The 10,587-nt window shown below is 47.4% G+C and overlaps 1 long non-coding RNA gene across 1 annotated transcript in view; it reads right to left on the bottom strand.

Moving 5' to 3' along the window:
- Nucleotides 1-297: 297 nt before the first annotated feature.
- The window catches only part of LOC144766921 (uncharacterized), a 100,525-nt gene continuing 90,235 nt past the window's right edge, over nt 298-10,587 (bottom strand). Inside the window, exons 2-3 of the long non-coding RNA XR_013597982.1 lie at nt 3,278-3,532; nt 298-1,800 (exon numbers count right to left, since the gene is read on the bottom strand). This is a non-coding gene — a long non-coding RNA (uncharacterized LOC144766921). The remainder of the gene's footprint in view (nt 1,801-3,277; nt 3,533-10,587) is intronic.

Below are 10,587 nucleotides of genomic sequence, written 5' to 3'. Positions count from 1 at the left end.
ATCATATGTGCATGGGTGCAAGCCACAGATGTGGCCATGCCAATGAAATGTTACCATCCCTGTGCTAAAATAGTTAATCATGACACCCACTCAGCTGCAAAGGATGACATGGATATCAACCTGAACATGAAACACATCTCATGGGCCACATGGAGTACACCACATCAACACCTCAGTAACAGACATTTGTAAATCCTGGATCATCACACCAAGGTCAGGCTAAACAGCATCAACAAAATCTACAGCTCAATCAAATGCACAAAGAGAATAAAAAATGCTTTAATTCAGCAATCTGCCATCTGGAAGGGAAAATCAACAATGAAATGTAGTCCAATGTCCTTTAGAAAATCCAAAGTCCAATGATGGTGTGAGTGACACCTGTCACCCATTGCTTGCTTGCCTGCACTGATAAAGACTGGGGAAATCCACTCCGAGGGGCATACATGGGGTAGGCCAGGCACCGCCCCAGCTGTCCTGCCAACCTCACCTGCATCCCTTTCCACTCCCATGGTGTTAGGCACTGCAGTGAAGTCCACGCCCATCCAGTCTGACATCGGCACTGCAGTGGGCACCATGTCCACTACACCTGACCTGCCCACTGCAGTGGTTCCAGCACCCACCCCATCAGACTTGTGCCCCACAGTTGTGACAGCACAGCTCATGTCAGACCCCTCCACTGCAGTTGCCACTGACTCTCCTGCACCCCTTCACAACCTCCTTCTGCTGAGCCCTGATCCTGTCCCTGCGGTGCCTGGCCTGATCCTGTCCCTGCGGTGCCTGGCCTACCCCCGGTGGTGTGCTGACCTGGGGGATGGCTGTACAGTGGAGCTGGTGGGTGGGGGTGGGGTCTTGCTCTTCTGGGTACGGGGTGACTTGCAGGTGGGGCCTCAGTCTGCCTGTGCTTGGGGGAGGATGTCCGGGTGTGAGGGGCACTCTTCTCTGTGTGTGGGGACTTCCCCTTTTCCCTGTAGTCAGGATCTGCTGGATCTGAGGGGAAGAGGCCTAGGTCACACAGGAAGAGCTTCTTAGGAGATGGGGTTGCAGGTGAGTCAAGGGAAGGGCTCTTGGAGGGAGAGGGATCTGAGGACTGCGGAGTGGTTGTGGATGCCTGTGACTGTGTATGCAACCCATCCCCTGTGTGTGTGGTATCAGTTCCCTGCCTTAGCTTGCATGCACGTTTAGACTTATGTTTGGGCGATTGTGTGCTGTCTGTGTCTGTGTGGTTGGGGATTGTGCAGGTGTGTGTGTGCTGGGGACAGGTAGGGTGCTAGGAGTAGTTGTTTGGGCTGAGGCTGAAGGGGTCAGGGACTGCTGTAGGAGGGATACTGCTGCTGTCAGTGAGGAGGCCATGTACTGATTGGTCCTCTGCATGGAGGACACTCAGCATTGATGTATGTCCTACATGGATCTGTTTTAGTAGGACCACAGACTCCAAACTCAGGGCAGCAGGGGACACAGGGGCAAGGGGTGCGGTACCTGGCAGGCAGGAGACATGCTCCCAAACACAGGAGCTGCCACGGACCTCTGGGATGGGAGCCAAGGGGAGGGTGGTGGTGGTGACGGTGGCGGGGAGAGCCTCACTATCTGTTGTTTCCTGGCTGCTGACACCCGCCCCCACAAGGGAGTCATCCTCCAAGCTGCTGTGGTCCTCAGCTGAGGCAGATGGTGCTGAGGCCTCCTCGGTGTGGCTCCCCTCATCCTCCGTGACACTGGGTCCCTCCGACTCCTCAGTCGCTGGCCCAGGCTGGCTCTGCGGCTCCTCCAGTTCCATGGCGCTGTCTCCTGTGCCCGTGGATGTATCTGCATATAAGTAGGAAAATATCGACCACATTAGTTGCCTGCACTGACTGCACACAACACTGTAAATACACCACATCACAGGCCATGCACTGGCATCCTTAGCTGATATGTGCTCAAAATGCACACACAGGTGTACATAGGGCAATAGCCAGTCTGAACATCAACCATGGCACACAAATCCCTCCTGGACCTATCCCCTTATGTCTGTTGCATACTGGCTGATAATACCCGCACCACATACACAGTTGTTGAGCATGCAAATGACCATGTAGAAGGACAGTACTATTGACATACATCACATCGCATGCCAATCACTCAGTACAGGGATCTGGATTAATGTATGCCCAGACTCACATTTCACAATTTCGTGATGCCTGGCAGCACAACACACAATGATGTCCTTACGTCCTGAAAGTTAATGACACAATGGGGTGCATGGAGCACCTCTGACACCAATGCAGGATCCCTCTTCTCAAGTCAATGCACTGGTAAGTCAGTCTTCACTGTCACATGTCATGGGGCAATGCATCCGGACAACATCAGTCTGCACTGCGTCACATTCAAACTCTGCAGCTGACAAGTGCACCACTCTGTCCCCTGCCACACACTGTTCTTGGACTATGATGAAAGTACATCACTCAAATCTGACATATGAGTGACTGCAAACACAACTACATGAATATGAGCACCTCACAGTCTGCTGACAATGACACACAGCTGTGTGAAAGTCACTCTTGCATACAGCATTGTGCACATTCAACTGACCACACCCCTATATGTTGCACAGGTATGTTCACCATTGTCACAACTCAGATGTCCTGCTGACACTAAAATCCTCAACACACCAGTTGTCACAAAAAGGAAGCCACAACACAATGACATTGTGTCAGACACCTGATGGCACATTTCAGGAAGCACAATTAGTTGGTCCATACACGTGAGTGTGAGTACAGAGTCTCCCAATGCTGTGGAGTGGGCATGACTGACCAGGTAAACCTGAAACAGTGTATTGGCCTGGACAGTAGGTAGGTGTCTGGGCTAGTGTGACATACTTCCTAAACATACTCCTGAGGACATTACATAGACTCACCTGATGCATGTGCATATTTTAAGACCCCCATCACACATGTTGTGACCCAGACCAGCAATTTGAACACATATGAAAGGCGCACACAGAACACATGTCATAGACCAGGCATAGTGCAAAGAATAGACCCACCCACGATGCACACATCAGAGTCCCAGTAACCTATGCTGGGCATGACCCTCAGCATAGCTGAATGAAGGGACACAGTGCCCAAGTTAAAAAAGTCACAGACTGTAGGGGCCACAACTGTGGATCAGATGAGGAGTGTGACTGACACAATTGAGGGATATGAGTCCTGGACTCCAAGACCAACTTAAAGTGGGAGTAGGACCAGGTCAAAAGACCGCATATGGCATGTCAGACTTGTTCACAGATCAGGCAAGGACTTACCCCCTCCTTGCTGCTGTCTGGCCTTCAGTTGCCCATCCATGTCCGGTAAGACCACCGCCAGAATCCTGAGCATGTGGGGGGTCAGGGTCCGAGGTCCGCCCCTACGGTAAGGAGGTGACAGCTTCAGCTGGACCCTCGCGATCCTCCGGGTCAAGCCACGTAGGTCCTGCCACCTCTTCTGGCAGTTGCGGATCCGGCGCTTGTAGACCCCACAGATCGCACTGCCCGGGCGATGGTCAGCCAGATTTCTTGCTTCTGGTGGGCATCAACCAGTGAGGATGAGAAAGTGAAGAGGACATTACCACACATGCCACATAATTGTCCTGCATACAGTAGAGAATACATGTAGTCATCACAAAGCGAAAAGAGGTACACAGTTAGTGGGCCCATATGAATGTGCATTTGTGCTGTAGGTCTGACATGGGAACACTGGCTAGGAATTTAAGGCTAGCACTCCTGCACTACTGTAGCAGGACACCTGTATATCACATGTACCAACTTAAATAGGTAGCTGAAAGTGCTCAGTGCATATTCCTCTCACTGCTGTGCACACTTCTATTACTTTTAGTCAGACAACTTGCAGAAAATGATAGGCAGTGGACTGCACACTTACCTGCTCCCCTGGTTTCCCATACAGCTTGTTGTACTCTGGGAAGACCCCATCCAGCAAGGCCAGGTTCTCCTCCTCAGTGAATGCTGGGGCCCCCTCCAAAGTACGTACCATTGCAGGATCCAGAGGAAGCACAGACAGCAGCAGCAGTGGATTTGGGAAAGTGGTCCTGTAGCATGTAGTGCAGGCAAGTGAGCTCCCTGGGAGCCTGCCAGCCTTAAATTAGTGCTGCAGAGGCAGATTATGTGACATTTCCCCTCACTGATAGGCCAGACACGGTTGCATTCTATGAATCTGTCCAATCCATGGAAATGTAAGACTCCTACATGTCTTCCGCATCGTTCAAATCACTCACCTTCAGGACGCCCTAGGATTGCAACATTGTTGTACGCATCCAACTGTATTTCCAGCGCACGACTCAAACTTTTTTTGAATTCGCGTCCGTCTCCATGACAGCCCATTGCCAATGAGTGCGCACAGCTCGGTAAACTGACTATCCGACGCGTATTTTTTTAACAAGATGCATCCGTCTGGATACGATTCTATATGCCAGAGGTTCCTCCGAGTTTATTAGCTAAAAAAATCTCTGAGTTGGAGATATTTAAAAAATTGTCTGTTATCCAGCCCATATCTATCCCTTATGAAATCAAACAGAAGCATATCAGACCCACTTGCAATATCTCCAATTATTTGTATTCCTTTATCGTACCATTGCTTCATTTATCCACCATTAAAGACATAGGGCAAGAGATTATTCCTGTATATAGGGGTGTATGCATTAAATCGGCCCAGTCCTAGCCTCCTCCGGACCGCGGTCCAAACCTTAAATGCACAAATTAGGGTCTTAAACCTAACCCAATTGTAATAGTTGTAGTCAATATGTCGTAGAAAACACCCCTCAGCTTCAGTTCCCAAAATCATTTAAAAAATAGGGACAGAAGTACTATCTCTTATTGAATCACTCTTTTCATTAAGCAGTATCTCCATATTCTGCAACATCGCAGCCCAATGATATAATTGGAGGTTAGGTACTGCCCTGAATTGGACCCCATAACTTCTGGATTAGTGCAAAGGCCTCTGGATTCAATTTCCAATCGCTGGAATCGTGGAGGAAATGAGAATTCCAGTCTGCCCTTATATTTTGAATTCCCTGAATAAATTCCGCTCGTAGAGTAATCTTTTGACTCCAACATGTCTGACATGTTTTGCAATATCTGAAAGAGTCTTTGATCTCGCATCCCCCAGACGGTTTATATATGAGACAGCAGAAAAGTTGTCCAAGCGGTTCAAGGTAGTGGAGTTCTTTAGAAACTTTTTGAAACTCATAAGGGCAGTTAGAGCTGCTAACATCTCTAGGCAGTTTATGTGTAGGGATTGTTCCTCTAAGGACCACCTCACCCCAGTTTCTAGATTGTTTAGGCGGGCTACCGAGCCGCGGTTGCTCGCATCTGACTCAAGGGTAAAGTCTTGAATGTTTCCGAAAATAGCCTTCCCGTTCAATGCTTGAAGATTCTTCAGCCACCAGAGCAGATCCTCTTGTATGTCTTCTGAGAGGGGAACTGAGTCTTCGTTCCACAAACCCTTTCTCAGACCTTGAGCCTTTAGTCTTTGAAGACCCCTGTAATGAAGTGGGCTGGGAGAAATCGCTTGGATACAGGATGACAGAAGACTTAGAACCCTGGCTATGTCTTTTAGACGTATTGATTCTTTTGTTAGGATATAAGAAACGTGTTTCTTTATCTTGGTAACTTTTTTGTGAGGGAGAATCAGATTGGAAAGGATAGTATTAACCTGGAATCCGAGGAATTATTACTCTTGTGTCGGAACCATGATAGATTTCTCGATATTTATAATGAATCCTAGGTTTTGAATAAAATCTACAGCCATTTGTAAGTGTTTCTGAATTTCTATTTTGTATTGAGACATAATGAGCATATCGTCTAGGTAAATAATTAGACACACTCCTCTCTCCCTGAGCTAGCTCACTACTGGAAAAAGGACTTTGGTAAAACATCAAGGGGCTGAGGAAAGGCCGAAGGGGAGACACAGGAACTTATAAAGAGTTGCTGTCCAAGTAAAATGAAGGTACTTTTGGCTGTCCTCATCCATGGGTATTGTACGATAGTCATTTTTGAGATCCAATTTTACCAGCCAGTCCCTGGCTTGTAAAATGTCTCTCAAAAGATGGACTCCCTCCATCTTGAAATGTCTGTAAGTTAAGAACTTGTTAAGGTATTTTAGGTTTATGACAGGACACCAACCTTTGTCCTTTTTTTTGACTAGGAAAATAGTACTTATAAAACCCTTTGAAATTTCGGATAAAGGTATCTTTATGAGGGCTCCCTTGCCTAACATCTGGGAAATCCCTAGTTCTATTAGTTTTGAATTCTCCGAGTCTAGAGCCATCTCTCTTGGAATCTTGACTTGAAATGGATGTTTCCAAAATTCTATTTTGAAGCTAACTATATGTTATGTTATGTTAATTTTGTCTTTTATAGCGCACGGCTACTCCGATAGAGTGTCCCGGCGCTTTTATTTGACTGCCTGAGGAAGACAAACACAACACAAGAATAAAAGGACAAATCCAGCAAATAAAAGAGGGAAAAACTAAAGGGCAAAGAGCCAGGTTTTAAGGCCCTTCCTGAAGGTCAGCAAATTAGCGGTGCTACGTAATGCCAAAGGCAAAGTATTCCAGAGCTGTGGAGCCCGCAGCCTAAAAGAACGGCCTCCAATGCGGGCCTTCTTCACTCGAGGAACCACAGCAAGGAACAACGCTTCAGATCTCAGAGAACGAGCCGGCTGGTAAAAGTCAAGCCTACTTTGAAGATATTTAGCCCCCGAGGCGTGAAGAGCCTTGTGTGCCAGGGTCAGGGCCTTGAAAACTATCCGCTTCCGGATAGGCAGCCAATGAAGAGACTGCAAAAGGCCGGAGACCCTCGCTCACCTATGGAGGCCAAAAATGGCCCGCGCGGCCGTGTTCTGGACCACCTGCAGCCGTTGTAAGAGATACTCCGGCAGGCCAAGGTATAGGACGTTGGAATAGTCCAATCTTGAACCAATTAAGGCCTGTACCGTAGTCTTCCTGTGATCTTCAGAAAGCAAAGGAAGAAACTTCCGGAGCATCCTGAGGAGGCCAAAACAGGTGCCCGTAAGAGCAAGGATCTGAGATCTTAAAGTCAGACCGTTATCAATCTTGATCCCCAAGTTCTTTGCCAGCTGGGACGATCGTACTGGAGGAGACATATCAGCAGGCCACCATTCCTGCCAGTCCGGGTCGGATTGGCAGCCGAAGAAGAGTACCTCAGATTTATCTGAGTTGCACCTGAGGCTGTTCAGCTGGAACCAATTAAAAACAGCCCCAAGGCACTCACGGATACTCTCTCCATCAAAATCCTCTCTTTTCCCGCAAGTAAAGAGGAGCTGGGTATCGTCGGCATAGGATACGATCTGGGCCCCAAAAGACTCAGCCAATGCCACCAGAGGGGTCATGAAGATGTTAAAAAGAGTCGGACTCAACACAGAGCCCTGCAGGACTCCGACTCCCAAAGGCGGCATCACGGCAGAACTAGATGAGGCCCAGACCGTTTGTCGACGGCCCGCCAGAAATGATCTAAACCAGCTAAGCACCGTCCCCCTCAGACCGATCTCATAAAGTCTGGCGAGCAGATCCTCGTGGGGGACGGTGTCAAAGGCCGCCGACAGGTCAAGCATCACAAGCATGGCTTTGCCTCCCGAATCCAGTGCCTCTTTAATGGCTTCAGACACCTCCAGAAGCGCGGTCTCGGTACTTAGGTTAGGGCGGAAGCCAGATTGAGTGGAGTGTAGCAAATCATGGGATTCCAAGAAGTTGGAAAGCACAATGTGCACATGCTTCTCCAAGATCTTGACCAGCGCAGGGAGGAGAGAGATGGGGCCTATAATTGGCCAAGACCTCGGGATCAAGACCAGACTTCTAAAGGAGGGGAATGACCATCGCCTGCTTCCAAGCCTGCGGGACCACCCCCCGGCTCAAAGAGAGATTCAGAAGTGGGTTCGCCAACGGATTCACAACTGCCGCCATCTTCGCCAAAAACTTGGCCGGGCATGGGTCAAGAGGCGAGCCAGATTTAAGATTGGCCATAAGTGTTAGTGACGAAGGGACTGAAATAGGCGGAAAATCTGCCAAGACTGACCCCAAAGGGGCCAATAGAACTGGTCCGTCCTCAAAGCTGGGGGAGACTACAACCGGCCTCAGCGGGAAGGAGTCCTGGATCAGCTTTATCTTGGTAGTAAAAAAGTTGGCAAGATCGGAAACCCACGCCTCGGTAGGGGCGGTCTGGATCGAATTAGACCGTGGAGCTGTAAATTCCCTGACAATCGAGAAAATCTCCTTGCAGGAATTAGAGGCAGCCTCTATCCTCCTAGCGAAATAGCCTTTCTTTTCAAGGAGGATGTCCCGGTGATACGTTTTAACCATTGTCCTATACGCAAGCTTGGCGGCAGAATCATACTGAGCACGCCAAGCTCTTTCAGCCACCTTGCACTGCCTACGAGAGCCCGACAGCGCTTCAGTAAACCAAGGGGCAGAAACCCGTTTAGATGACAAGCAAGGGGCCATCGCAGGAGCTAGATCATTCAGCCTGTCCACCAGCCACGTCTGCAGAGACTCCAGATCCCTATCCAAGTCCCCCGTAAAAGGGCAAGGATGATCAAAAGATGCCTGAGCCAGCATTTCTGGAGTCACCCGATGATACGCCCTCCGCATTAGTCCCTGCTGTCTGAGAGCAATGCTCGACGGTTTCTTTGTACCCAGCACAAAAAAATTGACCAGCCGATGGTCTGTGCAGAGGACCGGCAAAAGTGCCGTCACCTCTATGGGGGACGTGGAAAAGACCTGATCCAAGGTATGACCTTTATCATGTGTTGGTCCAAAGAGATACTATAGTCTCTAGAACCCAAGGATCTTGTGTAATCCTTGACCAATTGTGTGCAGTGTTTCAATCTTCCTTCCACCTTTGTAAGGGAACAAGAAGTTGGGCTTACCTTAGTAACTTTGATTTGATGATCTGGGTTTCCCGCCATGGGATCTTGAGCACCTCCCTCTTTGTGGGTAGAAAATTGATCAAAAGCCTCTGTTGAAGTGAGAGAAACCTCTTTGGTCTTGGGGGTAGAAGTGAGACCTATAGGTGTTGCGGCTGACAGCAAGTCCCCTACTGTCAGCCCTTCCAAAAAGTGGGCGGCCCCCAAAAATTCCCCGCATGCTAGACTGTGCCTTGCTAAAAGCATTAAAGGTGGAAACATATTTGCCCAAAGATTTCACAAAGCTATCTCCGAATAGGAGTCCTTTGGTATCGCTCACGTCCTCCTTAGAGGACAGGTCAGAAAATGTAGGGTTAATCCTTAAGACAACCGCTTTACAACGTTCCGTAATTAGATTTGCATTGGCATTACCAAGAAAACAAATTACATGTTGTGATCAACCCCTCAAAAGATCGATATTGACTGGAATGTGATTGGCCCTTGCCTCCTCAGTCATATCCAGAATCTTGGTTAACGGTCCAAGGACTTCAAGGAGTTTATCTTGACACTGCTTCAAGCATTTCTCTATCCCTTTCCTGGAGTCCTTACCAAATTTAAAAAGAAATTTTATCAATTCTGGATCGAGGTTAGCGGTGTTGCACACCTTGTCCTCTGAGGAGGGTCTAGGACACTCATGGCGCAAAAGGTTGTGAGTTTCTCTGTCCATTGAGATAAATATTTACTAACGTGGTCCATTGGCCACCATTCAGAGCTGCGGGGAAGTCGGCTAGATGTAGGGTTAAACATTTCCCCTCCTAGTGGGTCCTTAATGGAAGAAGAAGTGGAAGGTTGTTCCAAATCTTCTTCAAGATTATCATTTTTTTTTTTTTAAATATATTTTATTGTTTCCAAATTTTGCACATATTACACATTGTACACACATTGTACGCCTATACATTTTATATTTTATATTGATCACCTGCAAAGAAAAACAAAAGAATCAAGAAAAATAGCTCAATATATACAGTACATCAATTAACTCTTCATTTCAAGGTGAGAAGGGGAAAAAAAAATATATATATATATATATATATATATAACCACCCTTAATCTTACTGAGAACCAATATTCTCTTTCCATCTAGTTATGGGTTCCCAAATTCTTAATCCTCTCGTTTTACCTCTTATCCCTTTCCGGGCATAGATAGGTTTTTCCAAATTATAAGCCGCTAATAGGTTAGCCAACCAGGTTTGCATGATAGGTGGATTTTTATCAAGCCATGCTCTGGCTATAGTCAGTCTATAGACTGCCGCGGCCACAAAAATAAACCCTTTCTGCGCATTACCCTCATTATTATCTATCCCCAACAATAATAAAGATGGGGTGATGGTTATTTGTAAATTCAATGATCTATTTAAAAAACGTTCTATGTTTCCAATCAAAGAATACAGTTGTGGGCAAGTGGCCAAGACATGAATTATATCTGCCTCGAGGAAGTTACACCTCGGGCAAGTGATACCAGTAGTACCCTCCCATTTAGCTATTCTCTCTGGGGTAAAATATAGGAAATACAGGGTCTTAAAATGCTGTGATTGTAGAGGTGCCGAACACAATACCGTACGCGCAAGATCAAGTGACTCTTGAAATATTTCTTTTGGAATACTCAATTTGGTTACCCATTTGTTACAAAATTTTTCCATAT

Source organism: Lissotriton helveticus, chromosome 7 (genome assembly GCF_964261635.1).
Source record: "Lissotriton helveticus chromosome 7, aLisHel1.1, whole genome shotgun sequence".
NCBI classification, from domain to species: Eukaryota; Metazoa; Chordata; class Amphibia; order Caudata; family Salamandridae; genus Lissotriton; species Lissotriton helveticus.
Note: the sequence above shows the minus strand (reverse complement) of the source record. Positions and strands in the feature narration are given on the sequence as shown.